Source organism: Leopardus geoffroyi, chromosome B4 (genome assembly GCF_018350155.1).
Source record: "Leopardus geoffroyi isolate Oge1 chromosome B4, O.geoffroyi_Oge1_pat1.0, whole genome shotgun sequence".
Classification (NCBI taxonomy): Eukaryota; Metazoa; Chordata; class Mammalia; order Carnivora; family Felidae; genus Leopardus; species Leopardus geoffroyi.
Genome location: NC_059341.1, coordinates 48,663,046 through 48,687,652, shown reverse-complemented (window position 1 = coordinate 48,687,652; position 24,607 = coordinate 48,663,046). Strand labels below are relative to the sequence as shown.

Sequence of the window (24,607 nt, the reverse complement as noted above, 5' to 3'; positions counted from 1 at the left end):
AACGAGTGCCTAGATCCTGGATAATAAAATGCATTCCTGCCACCTTATTCACTTGGTAGCAACTCTCAAGAATAATATGTCAAGAAGGAAGGATTCTAAGGACGTGGTGAGAACGCAGACGAAAGCACGCCATGATCAATTAGTCATGTCTGTCACAGGCACAGAAAGGGATAGTGAACGTCTGTAGGCTGGCCCCAGATAGCATTTACATACGTACACTCTTTCTTTGAAGTATTTAATTTCCTGTTGACTCCAAATCCAGTGTAACAGGGACTGGCATGTTGGCACAATCAAGCAGATGGCTAATTGTTCAGTATACATAGGCAAAATACTGACATAGGAGTCATCTTGGTACAGACATCTTTTTGCATTTGTCCAACACATCTTTTGAGATAAATTCCTGCAAGTGGACTTGTCACCATGGAGTTAAATCTCCAGTCTTTTATAGAGTGCACTCTGCCCTTCCAATAGATGACACAGGTCACATTCTGCCACGTACTATTATTAGTGAACAACTGTCCTCCCATCAGAAGAGCCGAGCCCTGAAGTAGAAGTTCTGTCTTTGGCTTCTGTGTTTCATTCCCACCCCGATGACACTGACAGCATTGCCTTTTTCCATAGTAGATGTGGATACACATGTTTTGCTTTAAATATAAGGATACTTTTTACTATTTTTCAGCCCTGTTTTTCTCAGTTGCTGTCAGGACAACATTAACGGTTAAAGGTCGCTAATGCATTTAATGGAACCATTGTCCCAATGATTGTGGTGTTAGTGTGCAGACCAAAATATCAATGATAAATGGGCACATTAATATTGGAACTGGAATATAGGAGTATTAAAAAATCTCTAAATGCCTATGGAACAGGTAGTTTTAATTAAAAAGTGACCTTCTCTAATTCACTTCATGTCCCCTCAGTGCCTTTGCAGTTGGCATCTATGGCTGATTTATCAACTCATCTCACATACAGCTTATTCATTAATAACTCATGTGCTTGGATTATTACAAAGTTTCTTGGGCTGACATGGATAGAAATCTTTTTCTAGTGTCTTTAAGTTTAATTCTTACAGTACTCAGTCCCCGTTCTTCCAGAAACAGTAGGCTCACTAAAGCATACTATTACTGGCATTCTTCTTCCTTTGCTGTCTTTGTTTTTGTTTCAATTTTTCTTTCTTTCTCCCTTTCTTTCTCTTCTTTCTTTCTTTCTTTCTTCCTCCCTCCCTCCCTCCCTCTCTTTCTTTCTTTCTTTCTTTCTTTCTTTCTTTCTTTCTTTTTCTTTCTTTTTTTTTCTTTCTTTCTTCCTTTATTTCCTTCTTTCTTTCTTCCTTTCTTTCCTTCTTTCTTTCTTTCTACATTCTTTATTTACCATTTCTAGTTTTATTCCAGTTAGCATTTCTACTGATCTTTTCAACATCCCAAAAGTCCCCATGATGTCTGCCTAGCTTTCTGGGTGTCCTTTGACTTTGTTACCTACAACTCACTTGTAATTTATTTTGCATGCCTCTATAGCCTTGTCTTCTGGAGAACGTCTCCATATGGCTTTTGTTCCCTCTCTCAGTTCACATTATCTTAGAATGTATTGCAATCAGTCCCTAGGCTGTGAGACTGCTTTCAACTTTTGAAGTGTTTTCTAGGATCTACTAACCACACTATCTGTGAGTGGAGATCCCAGATCTGGACACTCCTGCATGTTATTCTGAGGAAATGTGATATACTTCACATATGTGTTTGATGCTTCATGTGCACAGATTAGTATTATCCATCAAGATTCACAGATGTGCTGTCTGATTCCTGAGATGGCATTTTTGATTCTATAGAAATGGTAGGATTAGCCCCAATGTATAAACATATATTTTCCCAAGTAGAAAAAAGTTCATTGGTCTCTCTTTTCTTGTTCAGCACCTTAATACATGAATTTCTCACAATCTACTTTCTACTGCATTCAGATCTAATCTTCAGTGAATCATTCTGGGATATCAATTGGTTTGATGTTTAATATTTTTAAATAGTTAAGCACATTTTGATAGAGGTATCTGGGTCAGGGGCCTCATTTCAGATACAGGTTCTATGTGTATATATATATTTTAAAAAGTTTTAGTTTCCGTCATCTTTTATCAGTATAAGAATATGCTAATTTATGCCCTCACAATTCTGAAAAATAAATATACCTGCATAATTACAGTTATAAAATGATTCCACTTTTGGGGTGCCTGGGTGATTCAGTCGGTAAAGCATCTGACTTCAGCCTTGGTCATGATCTTGCCATTCCTGAGTTTGAGCCCCTAGTCAGGCTCTGTGCCGACAGCTCAGAGCCTGGAGCCTGCTTCAGATTCTATGTCTCCCTCTCTCTCTCCGTCTCTCCCTCACTCACACTCTGTCTCTCTTTCTCAAAAATAAATAACCCCCCAAAAAATAAAAATAAAAATGATTCCACTTTTCCTCCGTTTTCATTTAGGTTCTTTCAGCCTGAATTAACTAATGATCAGTCCCCCAAATATCCATTGTATTTGGCTTGTAAAGATACATTTTTACTTAGAGAATGTTATAAAACGTTTTTTTGCTTAAAGCAAATTTTACAATAGAAATAATGTTCACTTTCAGATCCAGATTTTAATCTTTTTGATTTATAATATTAATTTAAGCCCACATAATTCTGTAAACTAAAGCCAGAGAGTCTTTCTGGTTACCAGTATAATTATAACTTTCATCCAATGTTTACCAGGGAATAGTGAATTCACTTTGTTAAAATGAGATCTGGCATGAACCTTATCCAGGCTGAGCTGAAGCAAACATAGCTTTTTTTTTTTTTTTTTTTCAGGTTTCACTAAATTACATTTACAAGCTGGACGCAATTAAAAGCTTTAGAATAGCAAGGAAAAGGCAGATTTGAGAGAGATGTAGATTTCCCTTTTAAGACTATTAGACTAAAACCCAAATAAAAATAAAAGAAAACCGAAGAGGGGTTGTTAGTGTAGTATTTCTAAGCTGGTTTGCTGAAAGCAGATCTGCATGCTTTTGTCCTGTTTGCCAATACAATGCAAAGGCCAAATCGCTAAAGGTAAACAGGATTTGGGAGGCTGCCTGCTCTGGGATTCAAGGATTAGCCTTTATCCTGCCCTTGACGTGAGCTGCTGTCAGTCCAAATGGGTCCCCTCCCCTGGGCCTCAGAGAAATTGCTTCAATTTACACATCACATAGTTCTAATGCAAATCAAGAGTAACGCTGTCAGTCAGAGAGAGACAAATACCATATGATTTCACTCACGTGTGGAATTTAAGACACAAAACAAGTGAGCAAACAAAAAAACGGACTTAAATACAGAGAGCAAACTGGGTGGGGGGGATGGATAAAATAGGTGAAGGGATTAAAATATACCTCTCATGACGGGCACTGAGTGATACGTAGAATTGTTGAATCGTTATGGTGGAGGTCTGACACTAAAATAACACTGTATGTTGATTATGCTTCAATAAAAAAAGGGAAAAAGAGAGTAAGATCTTACCTTACATGAGGGTACAATAGATAAAAACAGCCTGACTTTTCAAGGTGGTGGACCTAGATTTGATTTCCGATAAAGCAACATAGCTAGGATATATATTATAGTTATTAAACATTAAATATAAAAATATAGTATAAAATACACATAATATTTACTATAATACAAGGAGCTTGGTACATTGCAACACCTGGTGGCGGTTTCTTTATCCTTTGTTTTGGAACATTTAAAGTTTATGAAACATGTTTGCATATGGTATGGCATTTTATAATCACAACAGCCTTGCAAGGTGTATTTACTTGTCCTCGTTTTACAAATAAGGGCCCCGGAGCTCAGAAAGCATAATGACCTTGCTTGAAATTCTCGAGAAAGAACAGAGCTGAGGTTCATACCCAAGTCTTACCGTTCCAAGGACCGGGTATCGTCCCTCCCTATGCCAGGGCTTCACGCAAAGAGCTTGTAAACACATTTTCTGTGTGATTGTAGGCTCCTGTAGCTGGTATAAATTTCTCTAAAACAACCTAATGTCAATCTTATGTCTTATTCTGCATTCTGACATGAATTTAAAATAGTCAATTTTATGTGCGTTTCATCTGAAACTTTAGGCTTTTCTTAGTGGATTTATGGTCCACGGTCAGCTTTTGCTGTGCCCCCTCTCCACTCCCTGGTGTGAGATATAAAATACACAAGCTTATATCAAGCATTGGAAGCTCGTTACCACTTCCTGGCAGGTGTCTGCTGGCATTGGCATTCAGGCACAGCCCTCCCTATGTGTAGCCACACCAGTGATGAACTTGAGCACATTTTCTGTTGAAATCCCCTTGTCAGACTATAGAATATGCTCAGGCCCACTGGCTCTTGAAGGCATACCCTGGGCGCTTTCTGAGCCATGGAGCAAGTTTTTAGAGATGCCGTGGGTCCTATTTGGACAGTGGTTCTGAGAACCTGTTGGAAATCCATAAGCTCGGTCATCCCATGAGGTGCCCCTGCTGTTCCTCCTTAGCCGCAGGGGATTTGGTAAGGGCTCTGAGGGCCAGGACAGGCTGTGGAGGAGAGGTTCTTCCCCCTTGTTCTAAATCCACTAAGGCTAACTAGAGATTCCTCTGACTTTTTCTCCAGCCCCACATTTCTGGCTCAGCCTAAGAGGGAGGGAAGTATAGGCTCATATCAAAATTTCACCTGCTTTTTTCTCTGTGTTTTTCTCTTCCTGTTATAAAAACGTCATTTTTCTCAGGCATCTGAGAATAGGGGTGTTTGGGAGTTGGGGGTAGACAGGGTTCTGGCTAGAATCTAATTATTAATGCCAAAATCCTGGCTTCTGGATGCTCCAATCCGGGAATTAATATCTGATTTCTCTTTGTATTCTTGCTCTGGTTTACCTTTCCTTGGGTGAGTGGAAGTCAAGGTCTAATTTAAAGGGGGAAAGAGAGTGGGGGAAAAAATCAAGACATGTTCTACTAAAAAAAGCCACACATGCACTTAAGTAAATGCTTCACCACATTATCTCTCACTCTTATCTTACAACTTTCTGTCATTTCATTCTGGTCTTGTCACTATAGCATTACACATTCAAACTATATTTAGCATACTGCTAAATAGTAGCTGAATATATCATTAAGTTTGTGTGATTCACAATGTCATCTTCAAACAAAACGATGACTGACAAATGTTTAAAATGGGCACATCACTGTGAATTGTTATGTGATTCAGAACCATTTGATAACAGCCTCAAAACCTAGATTTACTTCTCCATTTCCTCCCGTCTGTATTCTCTTGAGCCCACTTGCATTGAGCTGTCATTCACACCACTCCATCGCCAATGATTTCACACAGCTAAATCCAATTCTCCATCCCTCTCTTACTTGCAGCATTTGAAATGGTTCATCAATCCCTTCTTCACACACACACACACACACACACACACAAACCAAACACAAAAAAACCTTTCTTTGTATAGCTCCCAGGACTTGGAACCTCCAAGTCTTCCTCCTACATACCTTCCTAGTCACCTTCACGGGTTTTTTACCTCATCAACTTCACTGCTAAAAGAGGTACCCCCAAATTCAGGGAGCTCCTATATCTCTACTGCCTTCAGGTGACTTCATCCAGTCTTGTGTCTTTAAATACCATCTTTATACTGACATATTTGCAGATTTGCCTCCCTGGATTGGATCTCTGCCCTCAGCTCCAGACTCTTCCATCCCACTGCCTCCTAACGCCCCATTGCACGTCTAAAGGATATCACACACTTGCCATGTTTGAAATTGGCTCCTGATCTTTCCTCTACAATCTTCTCTACCTGTATAGTCTTTCCTCATCTGCGCAAATGGCACTTTATCTTTCCTGTTTCTTAGTCCATAAACCTTGGAATCATTCTCCACTCTTTTCCTCTCACACTCCTTAGCGAGTTCAAAAGCAAATTTGATTTTCCTTACCAACTCCGCTGCTCTGCCCTGGTCCCACTGCCATGATTTTGGTTATCACAATAACCTTTTAATTGCTCTCTTTCTCCTTTCCTTTCTTAGTCTTTATAGGGATCAAATCACATCCCCTCTCTCCTCACCATGGTCTGATGTTTCTCTGTCTCCAGTCAACATCTGTACACTCACCTACATGACTCTGCAGGACCACACCACTGTTCACTTTCTTCTTCCCTTCCACTCCTCCCTTTGTTCTCTCTACTCCAGTCACAATGGCTGCCTCCTATTATTTAAACATACCGAGTGCCTTTATTCCTCAGGGCCTTTACATTTGTTCTTTCTTCTGCCTGAAACATTTCCCCCCAGATATTTAGACGGGTCACTCCATTACCCACTTTGCGTCTCTTCCAGGATAACATCTTTCCAGTAAAGCCTTCCTTGATCACTCTTTTGAAAATAGTCCCGTTCCAGCTCCTCCACTCCCCTCTTCTCTGCTTTACTTTTCTGCATAGCGTATCACCATATAACACTATTTATTTACTTGTTTTATTTTATTTTATTTTGTTTTGTTTTGTTTTATTTTATTTTATTATTTATATTTTTATTTTATTTATCTGCCCTCCTGTACTGGAATCTAAGGACCATAAGTCTTGTGGGATGAGACTATGCTCTGTCTGTTTACATCTCTAGATCTTAAAGGAGCTTGGCACATTGTAGTTGCTCAATAAATATTGAGTGGATTAATGAACAAGCAACCTTGGGCCAGTACTGTTACTCAGCAACCAGCTCAGTGACAACACATAATAGTTATTACTAAAAATATGTTGCATTGATGTAATGAAATGGGTTAAACCTATGAGAATTTGTCTTGAACTCTGAAACACAGAAAAAATATACACTTTATTTTTTCTATAGCTTGTGTCTTTGTTCTGAGATTTTCTGTGGAAGGAACCATTAATTATTATTGAATTATCCTTTAGTGAGCTTAAGTACAAGCCTTGTAACATATACTGGATAAAGGCCTTTGTTAATAGCTACTAACATGAGCTACCACTTTAATATACTATTCCAACCATTAGTGCCCAGCAGAGTTTTAGAAAACATGTCCTAAAGGAGATCATTGAGCCAAATCCTTTGGATTTGAAATTAGGGTTCTGTCACTCTATTCTGCATCCAAATGTATTCCCTGCTATGGTACAGATTGCTTTTCTATCCCACACTATGAAAAATGGGTTTGGAACAGCTAGAAAAGAGTTGGTTAAGTTGTGTGCTTCTGCCAATATATGCATCAAATTTGGGCCAATTATTTCAAAATGAAAACATAACAGATGACAATATAGTTTTAGAAAGTGTGTATAAAGACATGCCAGTGAATTTTTTAGATGGTTTAACTTGTCTAATTAGAAGAGCTAGTATTACATTTTTTATTTCTTTTATCCCATCCAAAGTATTCTCCTGGGATCCAAAATATTATTGTTATCCAGAAAAACTGCTTGAAAAATCAAAATGAAAAAAGACTAATTGATAAATCACCATGAAATAGTCCATAATTGACACTTAAATCATATCATGTGAGTCTTATCAACCGTATATTCATCTTAGGATCATGTATATAATAAATAAATGAACATGACAATGATTTGGTGAGCTTTTAAGATGAATTTATTTCAGAACAAAAGGAACAAAACAGATAAAGAATAAAGTGGAATCTTTTCATAAAATACTCTAGTGAGTGACATAGAAACTTTGTTTCATGTCCATAAATTTCTAGCTTTTACAATTTTTTCTTGACAACTTACTCTTAGAGAAATTGCTAGCAAGAGAATATGTTTGTGTCATTTGTGTTGAAAAAATAAGATTAGGAAAGTGAATCTGGAGTATAACTTCTCAATTTGAATAAATCGGTGGGTCAAATATAACACATGTAAGGTTATGACTCTATGAAAAAATGTGAACACACTTTATTAATAGAGGATAATCAACAGTTTGTGATTATGTATATACATATATAACATATATATAATACATCAACTAGATATTCTTGTAAAATATGTAAAGTGAAGTAATATGAGTAATTTGAAAAAGTTAGAAATAAACTAAATAAGACTAATGGTAGAATAGTAAATATTATCAACTGAATTCTGTTTCCAACCATACGGTGTTGATGTAGATCAGCGAAATTCATCTTTACATTGCATACGTAAAAATATGTGAATAATGCATTATTTAAAAATTCTGGAATAAAGGTAACTCATGGCTGAGCTAGAAGAAGAGTGAGAATATTAAAGAGGCAGAAAAGAACAACAGGGTGAAGAAGCTCTGAAGCCTGCTTACCATGTAAAAAAGTTGGACAACCTTTCAATTTCAGCCCTGAAATGTAAAGAGCTTCTAAATCATCACTTCTATCCTTACAGCAAGAGAAGAGCTGAACAAACAAAATCAATTACTTTTCTTGGAACAGTCAAAAAAATGAAGTTGCTGAGCAATCTACCATATCCTGAAATCTGGAGAGGAGCAAATATTGAAAATCATAGCCAAGATTAGCTTATCTGGGCAGAAACTAATGGAACTGTGAACCGTTCTCTGTGGATTGTAGACAACATGCAAGAATGGATGGGCAATGTAAGCAGAAAGATAGAAACTTTATGAAAGAATCAGGAGGTTATGCTGAAAAGGAAGAACTTTGTAAAAGAAATGAAGAATGCCTTTGATGGATTCACCAGTAGGCTGGACGCAGCTGAGGAGATATTCAGTAAGCTTTAACATATGTCAATAGAAATTTCCCAAGCTAAAACGTAAAGAGAAAAATACAGACTATCTAAGAACCATAGGATAATCCCCCCAAAAAGTATAAAATGCACACAGTTGGAATTCCATAAGGAAAATAAAGAGAATGGGGCAGAAGATATATTTGAGATAATAATGATTAAAAATGTTACAAAACGAGTAATAGACACCAAAACTATAGTTCCAAAAGTCTCAGAGAACACCAAGAAGGGTGAATACCAAAAAACCTACATGAAAGCACATCATACTCAATCCGCAAAAAACCAAAGACAAAGAAAATACCTTGAAAGAAACTGGAATGGAGTGGGGTCATCTTACCTACGGAGGAGTAAGTGTAAGAATTCTACAGTCAACTTTTCATCAGGAACCAAGTAAGAAGAGCGTGTAATGACATATTTTAAAGTGTTGAAAGAAAAAAGAAACCCCAACAACCTAGAATTTTATATTAGAAAGGATGTAAACATAGAAATTATCCTTTATAAGTGAAGATGTAAAGATTTTCTCAAACAGAAACTGACAGAATTCATCACTAGCAGAGCTACTGTGCAAGAAATGTACACAGAAGTTCTTCGTGAAGAAGAAAATGATACAGGTCAGAAGCTCAGGTTTACAGAAAAAAAGAAAAGCATTGTAGAAAGAATAAACGCAAACAAAATAAAATCTTGTATGTTTCTTATTCTTAATTGACTTCATAGATAACTATTGTTCAAAGTAATAGTGGTAATAATGTACTGACTAATTATAGCAAATGGGCAAGTGAAATGAGTCACAGTGATGCCATAAGAGATGAAAGAGAGGTATTGGGAATATCCTGTTATAAAGTAACTTGCATTACTTGCGAAACAGTATAGTTTTATTTTATTCTATTTTATGTTAGTACTTTATTTTACTTAGAGAGTGTGTGCATGCAAGCAGGGGAGGGGTATGAGGAGGGGGAGAGACAGAATCTTAAGCAGGCTACGTGCTTGACAAGTGACAATACCGAATGCTGACAAAAATAGCAACAGAAACTGTCATTCATTACTCGTGGGAATGCAGAATGGTACAGCCACTTTGGAAAACAGTTTTGCAGTTTCTTACAAAGCTAAACATAATCTTACCATAATCCAGGAATCGTGCTCCTACATATTTACCCAACTATCTGATAACTTCTGGCTACATAAATACCCTCATGTGAATGTTTATAGCCAAAACATTATTGCTCCAAATTGGAAGCATCCAAGATGTTCTTCTGCTGGTGACTGGATAAACTAACTGTGGTATATCCATACAACGGACTACTCAACCATAAACAGAAATAAACTCTTGAGCCAGGACATGACACAGAAAAACCTTAAATGCTTAGTGCTAAGTAGAAGAAGTCAGACTGAACTGTATAATTCTAATTATGACTTGGCATATTGACTAGTGGATAGGCGTGAAGGAGAAGCCATCTGGCTTCACGTTTTTTCCTTTCTGTAGTACTGGAATTGTTCCCTTGTCGGTCCTCCTGTCTCCAGTCTTACCTACATTCCCCCTTGTTCATCTTGGTACTGAAACAGCAGTGACCTTTATGAAACAAAAAAGATGATCGTGACATCTTTGTGTTTATAGTACTTTAATGGCTTCTCATCATGTTAAGCCTAATTTGAAATTTCTTAGTTTGGGTTATCAGCTTTTCAGAATGTGAGTATTTTTCCGGCCCATCTCTCCCAATTCCTCTCACTTCCACTCTTATTTTGCCAGACTCTGGTTCTCCATACATACTATGAATTTTTAAGTTTCCATTTTTTTTTTTTGTTTTGTTTTGTTTAATGAAGCTAAAAAGATAGGAGTAGGATTGGTGGTTCGTGCTGCAAATGAGACATCTATAGGTAGATGTCTGGGCTACAGTCATAGCAGCAGCCAATTAAATCTCTGTGTGAAGCAAATGGAGTCTGGGGTACAGGGCACACACGAACAGAGTAACTTGTAAGCTCCCTGTTTCTTTACAAAAGAGGGAGATTATATGAGATATTCCTTTGCTTCTCTGGGATACTTAGTCATTCTGAATCACTTTTATGTCCCAACAAAGTCCAAATGTTTTCAGTTGCCAGTTTCTCATGTGCTCTAGTAAAAACGAAGCATAGAAAAAATTAAGACATTAACACCATATGTATGTCCTCTTTCATAAAAAAAGTAAGTTAAAAATACAAATTTTAGGGAGCCTAGGTGGCTCAGTCAGTTGAGCATCTAACTCTTGATTTCAACTCAACTCATGATCTCAGGGTCATGGGATCGAGCCCCACATTGGGCTCCATGCTGAGCATGGAGCCTGCTTAAGATTCTCTCTCTCTCTCTCTCTCTCTCTCTCTCTGCCTCTGTCCTTTCTATTATTACATACATGTACATTCTGTCTTTTTAAAATAAAAAAAATACACATTTTATACCCAAATCCCTTTATATCCAAATTCCTTGAAAACTTAGAAAAATACTCAATATAGTACAGATAATTCTATTTAAATGTAATGCTTTGAGATAAAATATTATTTTTAATAAAAAACATAATAAATTATTAAGTTAAAAATTCTAGTTTGGAAAATCTAGTAATTTAATGCGTAAGCATCACTCATAATTAAAATGAATAATAATTTTCAACTTAAAACTGGTTTGAATTCTTGGGCACAGAATCCATAGCTTTCGGTTTATTAACCCTCAAGATACAAGCCAAAAGACAAAGCCAAATCAGCTGATTATATATTCCAAACTTAATTCCTCTTATTTCTGTTTTCAGTTTAAATTCTGGAAGAGTTTATTGTTATTGAATCATACAAGTTAATTTTTTAATTTCGAACATCTTTTTTGTTGTTGTTTTACATCCTTTATAAGCATTCCCTAACCTCTACTCCCTATCAAACATGCTAGGAATTATAAGTCATGATTCTGCCATTTTCCCATTCTCATTTGTCATCCTAAACCCAGTTATCAGTATCAAATTAACCTTTACCTTCCTACTTTTTAGGACCAGACTCCCAGGCTAGGTTTTCAGAGACAAGTGTTTGCCTCATAATTCTTAGAGACTTATGACTTAGATACCATTTAGACTTAACAAATTCCTCGTGAGGAGAACTGACATCTATTCTCTAACTCTTTCTTAGAGTGATAATTTTGTCAGAATGCAGAACAGGTCAAAATTTCAGGCTTAACCATAATAATTTAAAAGCAATTTCGAGACCCCCATCTGGAACTAATTTATGTCTCATTTTAATTTGTGGTGTTATAAAGCATTCACTTTTATATTGCTTTAATTTTAAATTTCCATTAAATTACTCAATTCCTATGTTTTTATGTGGCTTAAGGGTTTTTTATGTCCAATGATTTTGACCTTCACAGGGAGCAGAGCAAGGCAGGTGGGGGCAGAGTGGGGAGGGGATGGGGTAGGAGACAGACTGCTTCAGAAACTACAGCTATATGGACAAATTTTTGTCCCTTGGCTTAATCTGTTAACTATTTTATAGTTTAGCTAGAAATGTTGAGGAGTTGAAGTGGGGAGAACATAGGAAGCAAAAAAGGACATCATGAGATTAAGCTAAACATAGAGTTTTGTGCTAAGTCCTCTTTTCCTACTTTAAACTACCTATATGGGACATCTTAACCATGCCCATTGCATTTACTAATCACTAGAAAGTGTCACTATGGCAATGATCACTCTCTCCAGCTTCAGGAGTATGAAGACGGTTTTCTATGTGATAGCGTCAAGCAGTACTTGGGACATGATAGATATTTGACAAACATATGTTGAATGTATGATAGATGAATGGAAGGATAGAGGATAGATGGATGGATGCATGGATGGATGGATGGATGGAACATTTCTATCTGGAAGTTCTCATTGTGTCTCATGTTCAACATGTTTAAGCCTAACCTCACTTGCTCTTACATCATTTCCTCATTATCTTCTGTCTCAAAGAATAATGCTACCCCAGACTTTTATTTCATATGGACTGACTTCTCTACCTCACTCTCTATAGCTAATCAATGAACAATTTCTATAGGTAACCAGTTCATACTGAGCCATACCCCTACTCAAATTGCTGTGTGTTCATAGACTTCAGAGTGAAATCTAAACTCCTCAAGGTGACATATAAGCATCTTCCTAGTCTGGTTTCTGAAAAAGCTCACAAGTACCTTCCACATATCTCCACCCTCAACACCACTCAACCTACCCTGAACCACATGGGATTCTTAACTAAACCAGGCTCTCCCATGAAAGAAGCCTTTGAAGATGATGCTCTTTGCTTGGAATGCTCTGCCTAAATTAGTGAGCTTCAACTCATCCAAGACCCAGCTCAAAATTTAGCTCTAATATAGAGTCATTTCTAATATCTTGCTTAGGGAATCTTCTTTGTCTTGCTTTCTTTGGTGGCTAGCACAGCGCTCAATGAATATTGATCAAATGGATGTGTGTAGAACCCATAGGGGAGTAGGCAGAACAGAAACATTTAATGAGAGAGCCAATGAGAGAGCACTTGAAAATTATTAAATTTAGGTATCAATGTTTCTGTTCTGAATGCTGTGTGTACAACTTTTCCCTGAGCCCCTCTCCTTAAGATCTGGCATTTTAAGTCACAGTTTGCTGGAGTTTATTGATAACTCCTGTCTAGTTCAGCTCCTCAGTTTCATTAAAAAAATTTTTTTAAATATTTATTTATTTATTTATTTATTTATTTAGAGAGACAGAGCATGAGCAAGGGAGGGATAGAGAGAGAAGGAGACACAGAATCTGAAGCAGGTTCCAAGCTCTGAGTTATAAGCACAGAGCCCGACGTGGGGCTCGGACCCACGAACTGTGAGACAGTGACCTGAGCCGAAGTTGGATGTTTAACCGACCAAGCCACCCAGGCACCCCAAGCTCCTCAGTTTCAAAGCATGCCTTCCCACTACAGGCCCTGAGATTCAAAACTGGCGCATTCTTGGTCTCAGTTGCCACTGACAGTTGTTAGTCCCTCACCTGCCGTGACCTACTAGACCAGGCCTCAGTGCCAAGATCTCCATAGTTCACTTTGATTTCAGGCAAAATGGCCCATGTTTCTTAGAAGAGGTTAGAATAATCACAGAAAAGAGAGGACTGTTAAAAGTAAGAACATGAACTTGGGGGTTGGTGGTTTAGGAAAGACCCAGGAATAAAGTATGAAGGAACAGAAGTGTTGGACCCAGGAGGTGGGGGAATAGGGAAATTTGATTCAGAGTTTTGATTGACAGAAGGCTAATAGAGGTCTAGGTGACAGAGCAAAGAAAATGAAACTGAACTTCCTCTTATATTTTAGGTAAGCCTTCTGGTTGGCTGTCTCTAAGATGGAACAGATGTAGTTATAGGATTGATGCTTTATACATACCACCCTGATGTTGTCTATTACATTTTCTCTTCCACAAAACACAAGTGTTTCCCACCCCCCCCCCCAGATCTTTTTTATTTTTCCTGAAAGATGCAACGACCCAAACTCTCATCTCCTAAAGAATAGAAACTGTATCTTATTTTTTTGCCATTTTGCCTAAAATGGTTCCTGACATTCTGTTTTTTGTTGCTGAAAGAATGAACTTGCTAATGACTGAGGAAACTAGTGAGGAAACAGTTGCTTATCACATTCCACTTTATGTCTATATCATTATCTACTTGTTTTCCTCCTTTGCTGCATCCTTAAAGACCTTCTCAAGAGAAAAACAAAAATCTTATTTATATAAGAGTTTCCTACTTGAAATTCATATTCTCTCTCTGTGTTGCCATGGTTTCTGGTCATGGATGTTCCCTCCACTAAGGATGAAGAAATCTAGTCATGAGCAAAAAATGTGCTTTTCAAAGCATGCCTCGTCATAAAAAGTATGCTCATCTGGAAAATACTATCAGCCATTCAGAATTATATCATATCCATTGAAATATTAAAATATAGTGGTGTGTATTGAATATTGGGGGAAAATGAGTTTTAAAGTATACAAACCTGGGCTCAATCTCAGATCTGTCACTTCACTGCTTTGTAAAATAGACAAGTTTATTTACTTTTCAGTTCAGATTTCTTATATGTAAAATAGGACCATTAATTCCTACTTTTAAGAGTGTTTTGAGAAATAAATAAGCTCGTAGTCAGTATTCAATACAGACTTCAGTACAAACTCCCCTTCTGATATTTAGCATTCCAGAATTCCCATTCATGTTTGATTTTAGAACATAACTAAAGCCTAAAGATATTTTTTAAACTGTTTTCATGTTTATTTATTTTTGAGAGAGAGAGGGAGAGACAGGAGAGACAGAACATGAGTGGGGGAGGGGCAGAGTGAGGGAGACACAGAATCTGAAGTAGGCTCCGAGGCTCTGGGCTGTCAGCACAGAGCCCGACGTGGGGCTCGAACCCACAAACTGAGATCATGACCTGAGCTGAAGTTGGATGCTTAACCAACTGAGCCACCCAGGCACCCCAAGCCTAAAGATATTTTTGAAGAGTATATACATTTTTAATCCAAGAGCTAATATCACTAATACGGTAGAACCTTGGATTGAGAGTAACTTGTTTTGCGAGTGTTATGAAAGATGAGCAAGCATTTCTGTTAAGTTTCAACTTGATAAAGGAGCGATGCCTTGAGTCGTATGTGACACCAAACATCACATGATCACAACTGAGCCATGGTTCTTTTCTCTGTCTTTCGCTATGGGATGGTGGGTGATCATCTCCCATGTTTGGACGCTCTGACTCAGGCCGCGGTGTTTGGCAGAAATCAGTAATTTTTCAGAACATTGGAAGGTACCCACAACTGGCACTAGTGTATTTTTTGTCACTTCAAAGCACCTATGGACAGTCCGTTACTTTTCCATACAAGAGTAACCTTAGGAATGCTTCGCTTCATTGTAGGCCGGGCTGCCTACAGATATAGACCTTTTCCTCTGTAGCCTTATTGCCAGTTACATTAAATACAGTATATGACAAGAGTTCATTCATACTGTACTGTAGTCAACATCTGTTAGTGATAGTGAAGGTCATCCTACACAATAACCCTCCTCTCTCTGGTCTCCCTCATACCAGCCACGAAGGTTTTCAAAGGTAAGTGTAGGTTAATTTGCTTACTTTATATTTTGTATTTTCTTTATTATTTTGTATTATAGCATAGTATTGTAATCATTTTTATATGAATACTTTTGGGTTGTGGAACAAATCACCTGAGTTTCCGTTACTTCTTATGGGGAAATTCGCTTTGATATGCAAGTGCTTTGGATTACAAGCATGTTTCTGGAGCAAATTGTGCTTGCAAACCAAGGTTTTACTGTATATGAATTCTTGGCTCCACAAATTTGGTGGATCTTGCCCTTTTCAGTCCATCAAGTTTGCAGTGGACACCTGAACTAGACATTGGAGCACTAGAAATGGTGGTAGATAGTCAATGGAAGTTCCTTCAAGGGACTTGTTTTTTAAATAATAAAGACACCCTAGAGTACAGACCTAAGTACAATGGTAATATGGGAGTCAAATAATTTATCCAGGTTTTAATTGTTTCCTCGTTTATATCTCGAATATTTATTGAGCACATGTCATGTATCAGGCAGTGTGCCAGCCACCAGAGATGAAGATGAATAAGGCTACAATCTCAGAATCTGTAAGACATACAGGAATATAACTTCATATTTATAAGGCAGTTGCACGCTGCCTAAGTTGTTCTATAGTTGTCCTATAATAGAGAAGAAACAAATGACAATTTCATGTCACACAAGGAGTGATTAATGGTTGGGGAAGGCCAGGGAAGACTTTAAAGGAGGTGGTCCTTCACTAGTTACCACAGACCCAAATGCGGTGAATAGTAACACTATCTATGAGTCTGCAGCTTTCTAAATTCATCTGTCTTTGCCCCTTTCTTTGATCTACCAAAGTAGTTCTATCTCCTACTTAATATGCTGACTCATTTTTAGCATATTTGGACTTTCAGGGGTGCCAAGTTAAAAAGGAAATGAGCCTGACAGTATTTATGGAGCACCCAAAAGAAGCTATGGTCTTGCCTTGTATTTAAAATAGTAGCAATAGATCCTAAAAGACACCTTAAAGAAACATAAAGTCAACTACATTGAAATGATGAAGCAAAACTGCATCATGAGGATGATTACAATGTCTTATGTATGGTTTTATCCACCATGGATTACAGAATGAATAGTGTTTAGTGCTCCACATGGAGGCAATAAAAGAAGCTCATGAATGTTCAGAAGCTTATGTCTAGAAAGTCATTTTTTTCCTAGAGACACTTCAGGCTTTATTTTTGCCAGAGATTTGATTTTAATCTTTTGTAATGAAGTAGCGTAATCAAAGGACCCTATATCGAGGCTCCTGGGTGCCTCAGTTGGCTAAGCATCCGGACTCTTGATTTCAGCTCTAGCCATGATCTCACAGTTGGTGGGATTGAGCCTCTGGCTCTGAGCTGGCAGTGTGGAGCCTGCTTGGGATTTTCTCTCTCTCCCTCTCCCTCTCTGTCACTGCCCCTTCCCAGCTCACATGCCCCCTCTCTCTCTCTCTAAATAAACATTTTTAAGAAGTACCCTATATGTAAAGTATATGCAATTTTCACTCCCAAATTTTTCAAATTAAGAGCTTAATAACAGGAGAGGAGTATATTACCAGGAATTGTAGGCCGTTTGATGACAAATTTCTCACCTGTAAAAAAAGAAGATTCTATTAAATGAGTCAGGGTGAGTCACTGAAAGAATGTGGATGGAGCGCCTGGGTGGCTCAGTCGGTTGAGTGACCGACTTCAGCTCAGGTCATGATCTCACGGTTTGTGAGTTCGAGCCCCGTGTCTGGCTCTGTGCTGACAGTTCGGAGCCTGGAACCTGCTTCGGATTCTGTGTCTCCCTCTCTCTCTGCCCCTCCCTGACTCACGCTCTGTCTCTCTCTGTCTCAGAAGTAAATAGACGTTTAAAAAAAAAAAAAGAAAGAATGTAGTTCCTGGGATCAGACCAGGGTGCACACATATTTGAGGAAGAAATGTAAATAATCTGAGCTTCATTTTCTTTGTTATTGCACACAGATACATATACATAGGCCTAAGTATATACATATACATATATTTGGTGCTATAGGACAATGAAGGGTAAAGACACACATTGTCCCTTGAATAACGCAGGGGTTAGTGACATCAACCCCCCCGTGCAGTTGAGAGTCCGTATATGACTTTTGACTCCCCCAAAACTTAACTACTAATAGTCTACTGTTGAGCAGAAGCCTTACCAATACCATTAATAGTCAATTAACACATATTTTGTATGTTATGTATCATGTATTGTATTCTTACAATAAAGTAACTAAAGAAAAAATGTTATTGGAAAAATCATGAGGCAAAGAAAATAAATGTATGGTACTGTACTGTATTTATTGAAAAACTGTGCATGTAAGTGGACCCACACAGTTCAAACCTGTGTTGTTCAAGGGTCAACTATGTATGTAAAGATATGGCATAACACCCAACCTAATAGTGCATTCTCAATAGATGAACGTGGATAGTGATACTAACAATACTGCATTATTTTTAAATGCTTTCCCGTCATAATGTTTATGATATTGCTTAAGCACATCCGTGTTTAATGAAGTGAGAAAAACAATTCCCAAGTTGTATTAAACTCTCTCACCCTTGTATTGTTCATTATTTTTCAAATACATTATTGATTGTGACATTCATAAAATTCAAACTGAAAGCAATTTACTGTTGATTTGGCCACCCGTGTTGGCTTAGGAATACACACCATTGCCTCTTGTTTTCTGCTGGCCAAGTAAAGATTCTGTAAATTCTGTACTGAAGTAGAAAGGAGGAGAAGATGGGGAGAGAGCTACTGTATCTCCCAGCTGCAGCATAATTTTGAGAAGTTGCACGTTTAGGATGCTGTGTAAGTTTATTATAATGTTTCCATGTGGTTTTCAAGCTTTAAGAATTCTATGAAACATTGAAAAATTTTGTTGTAAAAAAAGAGAAAAAACTTGAATAACAAGTTGTGAACATACTTACAACCGATAGTGGACTATGACTGTGTGTATTGTCCACATTTGCCTTCTTTTCCTGTAACAAAAATAGTTGTTTATTTTTCACAGAATAATTGACACTCTGCAACATAATTGTTCTGAATTTAGCATACTCTTATGGAAGGTCATTAAAGACTAGTTCATTACCTTACAACTTAAAAGTAACTATATGTGGGGTACCTGGGTGGCTCAGTCAGTTAAGCATCCATCAGACTCTTGATTTTGGCTCAGGTCATGATCCCAGGGTCGTGGGATCAAGCCCCACATCAGGCTCTGTGCTGACAGCTGCAGCCTGCTTGGGATTTTCTCTCTCCCTCTGCCTCTCTCTGCCCCTTCCCCACTTATTCTCTCTCTCTCTCTCTCTCTCTTTCTGAAAATAAATAAACTTAAAAAAAAAGTAACTGTGTATTTTTTATGAAGGTCCTGCAGGTTACAGAATGAAAACCATACACATCACTTAATATATATTCATAATAACTTTTCATTATGATATGAATGTAGTAGATAACAAGCACAATCTTTGAGTCTGCATTAAATCCATGGTTTCCACTGGGTGTGTTATCAGGATTATAGATAAAATCCAAAAGGAATTCAGGTGATGAAGTTCTTTGAAGTACTTAATTGAACCACAGATTCTTTACCTGTCTTAAAAAAATATCTGAACTGGCCACTTGAAACATGTGTAGCAGGCTTTTTCCAGAACAATCAGTTGACCACAATTCCATAAGCCTATTATAATTTTCCCACGATAAATGCTTATTGTTGCATGCTGCTGAGTTTTGAGATAGATTTGTTCAGCAGCAATAACTAATAGAAAGAAAGGAAAGGTTTCACAAAGGAGGTTATATTTGAATTAGATTTTGAAGGATGATTAGGATTTTATTAGTTGGATAGGGACCTTCGAGGCAGCGGTAACAACATGATTAGATGCGTTAAGAGATGAATGTGCATGATATTAAGTAGTACAGTCAGTCTGCCGGGCTGACGTAAGCATAAGGAGTGCTACTGAAAGTAATTGAAATTCAGGTTGCACAGGTCTGTGGGGATCAGAGGAAGGAAAGGAATCAACTCTGACCCACAAGGTGGCTAGCCATCTGTTACAGCTGAGAAAGCCGAAGTTTGGAGAGGACAGGTAACTGGAAACTACTTTAACTGATAGAGCATTCAGTACACATCAGTGAAAAGACATGGATGTTCCCTTCAGACAAAAGGACTAGATTTTTACCGTAAGGATGTTTCTTTAAAGGACCTATAGAGAAGAACAATAATTACAAATATTTAGGCGGTCATATATGCTTAAGTAGCCACGGAACAATTGTATTATATACATTGTTAATCAGGTTATTTCATAAACGATATAAGTGAAAAATAATGACGTAACAAGAATTTTGTTTAAGAATTTGGGCCTAGGGGCACCTAGGTGGCTCAGTGGGTTGAATGTCCAACTTCAGCTCAGGTCATGATCTCTCAGTTTGTGAGTTCAAGCCCCGCCTGAGGTTCTCTGCTGTCAGCACAGAGCCCACTTTAGATCCTCTGTCCCCATCTCTCTCTTCCCCTCCCTGGCTCATGCTCTTTCTCTCTCTCTCAAAAATGAAAATAAACATTAAAAAAAGTAAATGTAAGTAAAAAGTAACACTTGAAAGTTCTATTGGAATCTCTAGAGTATATTGTTAAATGTCTTTAAGAGCAAAAGAATATCGTGTGTGTTAGTTTTCATTTACCTCAAAAGTTCATTTCTGGGACGCCTACATGGCTTAGTCCGATAAGTATCCGACTTTGGCTCAGGTCATGATCTCATGATCACACTGTTAACCATTACAGTTCATGGGTTGGAGCCCCCCATAGGGCTCTGTGCTAACAGGTCAGAGCCTGGAGCCTGCTTCTGATTCTGTGTCTCCCTCTCTCTCTGCCCCTCCCCTGCTCACGCTCTGTCTGTCAAAAATAAATAAATGTTAAAAAAAAAAGTTCATTTCCAAAAGTTGATCTACTGTACGGATCATATCCATTGAATTTTCATTTTAAAATATTACTCTGATCACGAAAGTTGGTACTTTCAATGTCCTCCTCATATTGATGATGACATCAGAAATTATTTTGAATAACTAGCCCAGACTTGTTAATCTATTTCAAAATGACATAACTATTTTAATGTAGAAATAATGCCTTTTAGCATTTGCTTATAAATGAAATATTATCATTGGATTAAATTCTACTTCGTGAATTTTCCATTTTGTTAAAACCAGCTTTCATAGGTAATCATGAAATGCAATTCCAATAATATAAAAAATAAACCACATAAAATGAAGAATTATTCATGTTGGTTATAAATTAGGCAAAATGTTCTTCTCTAGATTGACTTTGAGACATGTTCACCTATTCAGTGGAAAGGTAGGCTTTCAAGGCAATGGGAAGAAAATAAGATATTTCAGAATGCAGAAGCTTAACTGCAACCAATCTAATATGTCAAATCTTAAAACTTCAGGGAAAACAAGATCTTATATCAGATTGCCAGTGGAAATAAAGTTTAGCAAAACCACCCTTTTGCATCAAAAGAAAACCTTTGCTCAGGATACTTGGGATAAAGAGGACCAGGTATTCAAAAGAAAAGTAAATCAATTTTGTATTAACCATTTGAGTAAACTCCAGAAGTATAATTTGTAGAAGGATCATGAAATAACCATTAGAAGGCATTCAGATTATATGTTAATATCACCTTTCAAGAAAAAGTCGTAGAAAGATGGCATGGTTCTGTTGTGAATTCTCTTGGATTGTTTTTTCTGCTTATTCTCTCAATGCCTGGTTATTGTTTAACTGTTAAGAAGAGTGAGCTGTGACCTGAAGTGATCAATCTTTCTCATCTATTTAAGAAGTATTTTATAGTCTACTGTGTGCCAGACACTGTTCCAGATACTAGAGAACAGTGATAAATCAAACAAATGTAATGCCCTTATGAATATACATTCTAAAGAAGGAATCAAGTAAAATAATAATAATAATGATAATAATAAAATAATGATAATAGTAAAATAGCATTTCAGTTGTTTTTATCATCACTATTATTATTATTAGTGGTGGGGATATTAACAGTAGTAATAGTAGATTTATGGAATGTCTGACTGGGACAGTGGCAAGAAATGACCTCATCTCCTATTCCACTCACTGTTGCCATTCTGATTTAGCCACACCAGTGGGTCAGCTTGTTGTTCCCTGACCATATCAAGCATGCCTTCCTGCTTTAGGGCCTTTGCACTGGCTTCTCCCTCTCCTTCAAACACTCTACCCCAGAAATCTTCTCTCATCTGTTTCTTACACCACCTCCTCAATGAGGATTATCTTGGTCACCCTATCTTAAATAATAACTCTTACATCTTCCTACCCCAATGCCAATACCCTTACCTTGTTCTACTTCCCTTCCCATAGCACTTACTACCTCTAATGTATTATGTAACGTATTTATTATTTTTATTTTTTTATCTGTCTCCTCCTGGTAGAATATAAGCTCTATAAAGTCAGAGATCTTTGAATTGCTTATTGGATTATTCCAAACACCTGAAACAGAACCTGATACAGAGTAGGCACTCAGTAAGTATTTATTCAGTGAGATGAGGTCAAGAAGAATTTGAGGAAAAAATGTGGCATGAGATGGCTTAAGTTTTAGCAGAAACATTGGCTGCTGCATAGAGAGTAGTTTAAAGGAATTCTAGGGATATGGCTGAAGGAGGGACACCCCAAGGAAACAATTGCATTATCGTTAACAGGTGAAAGCATGTGATGAGAGAGTGGTAGTGATGGAGGAGGTGAGACCTGCAAGGTATGTCCCACGTAAAAGTTATATTCCCTAATAAAATTCTAATCAAATTTGTGGGTAAATAATACTGAAGATTGATGGTTACATCAGTAGGTGGTGAATGTTAATTAAGCACCTCAAACAACAAAGTAAGTAATCAAGACTTTAACAGCTATCACTTCCACGTATACAACATTATTTTCATTCTTTAGACTGACAATTTGGAATTAAAATATTTTTTAAAACTTAAAAATACAGACAGTGCATTTGTCTTTTCCATGAATAATCTGTGTAAGAGAGATAAAAACACGTCTTCCAAGAATAAACATAAGGCATGTCAGTTTTTCAGTATGGTTTTGCTGGGGTTTTTTGCTGTATTTGAAATAGGCTAAATTTTGTTTACAAAAACATATGATCCTATTGTCAAAATAGCCATCAAATAATAATGTTCATCTCTTAAAAAGAATATTAGAAATATTTAGATTGATATCAGTGATTAAGCCTAGCAACACTGCCCCATTGGAAAGTACCTTCCTGAAACGGAGCCAATAACCCAGCAGCCAGCAGGAGCAGCTTCTCAAAAACAAACATGACATCTCAAAGGTCACCAGAATCCTCTTTGTATTCATAGAACAGCTTCCTTAGAATCCAACCCCAGAGCTAATTTGTTCTAATATGAGAAAAAATTCTAACAGGCTCATTCATGTGGCTCATCAGTCTTTGGAATGATAAAAGTCACAAAGGAGACATACAGATGGGTTGGTTATGGGAGGTGGTCTCAGTGACCATGGCAAAAAGAGAAAGCCATTGTTTTCGAAGGAGGAAAAAAGGTGTGTGTATGTGTGTATGAATACATATATTCAAAAGCTAAAACCATTTAAGCCCTAGCACTCTTGAGCTGTGCTGCCTTGACCATTCTTCGGCTTCTCAAAGTATTGCTGTGTAACTGCACAGGGCACTAATCCAGGTTGTTAACTAAGATCCAGACATTTTCAAATGATTCAGTTATGTTCAATATACTCGGTTTTGAAAGGCAATGGAAAGCCTAATGCATTGTAGAAAGATTTCGTTGAGAAGTAATTAAAGTTTAAATGGCCTCAGAATCAGGGAAGTTCAAACTTCAGCTATGTGAAACTTTATTAATTTTAATACCTCATTGCTTCAGGATGTCAGATAAATGAATTTTTCTGGTCCAAACCTTTCGAGTTAAAACTACATAACTCTAACAAATGGTAAAACTCAATAATACAGGCAGTTATGTTTACTAATGTGCTAATTTAAAAACAGAAAAATAATTGGCTACTGCTTACTGCTTCTTACATGCAAAAAAATGCATCCTCAAGAGAGTGAACAGTGACAGACTCTGAAAATTGCAGATGAAGCCACAAGTACACTTACTGTGGGAAGTATTATAGGGTCAGTGGCCTTGCTACTTTAGGCACTGCAAATATTTTGGCTTAAATTCAGACTCACACTCTGTAATTAGAAAAAACATTGTACTTTCAGGCTCCAGCCAAGCCACATATGTTTGTGTTCTGTTTTGAGGTTCTCATTGCAAATTGCACTGTGATCTTTCACATAAGGCACTATGGTAGGGATGACAGACTTCTGTTGATCCTAACAGTGGCAACAGACAAAGGACAGACTGATGGCAATACCAGCTGACTAGTTGTATTTCTTCAAAGAGTAGCTTTGGGTTACTACATACAGGGCATTTCAGTAAAAATAAAAATACTCTCATAATAGATTTTTTTTTGACTATAAAATATGATAGATATTGATTCTTTTGTTAGGATCAGTGAGATTCCCAGGAAGACCACTAAAGGTCTTCAGAGGGCTCATGAGGCTGCTGAAATTATCTGCCAAAATGTGTGTGTATACATTTTACCGGGGAAAAGATTCCAAGCTTTCGTTCCATTTTCAAAGTGTCTGTGACACCCTTTTCCAAAAAAAAAAAAAAAAAAAAAAAGTTTTTAAGAAGATTAAAAGCTGCTGCTTTCGCTACACCTATAGGAAAATGTTGAGCATGTGTCCCATCAGGTTTTAAGGACAATAGAGCCTCCTTCAATTATGCCACCTCTCCTTCTGTCATGGGCTTCCAGTCAAGTATTATCTAA

General features: G+C 37.3%; 1 protein-coding gene across 1 annotated transcript in view; it reads left to right on the top strand.

Annotated features, from left to right (window-relative positions):
* RERG (RAS like estrogen regulated growth inhibitor) overlaps positions 1-24,607 on the top strand; it is a 115,032-nt gene that overhangs the window by 75,678 nt on the left and 14,747 nt on the right. The gene's annotated exons all lie outside the window — the stretch shown is intronic.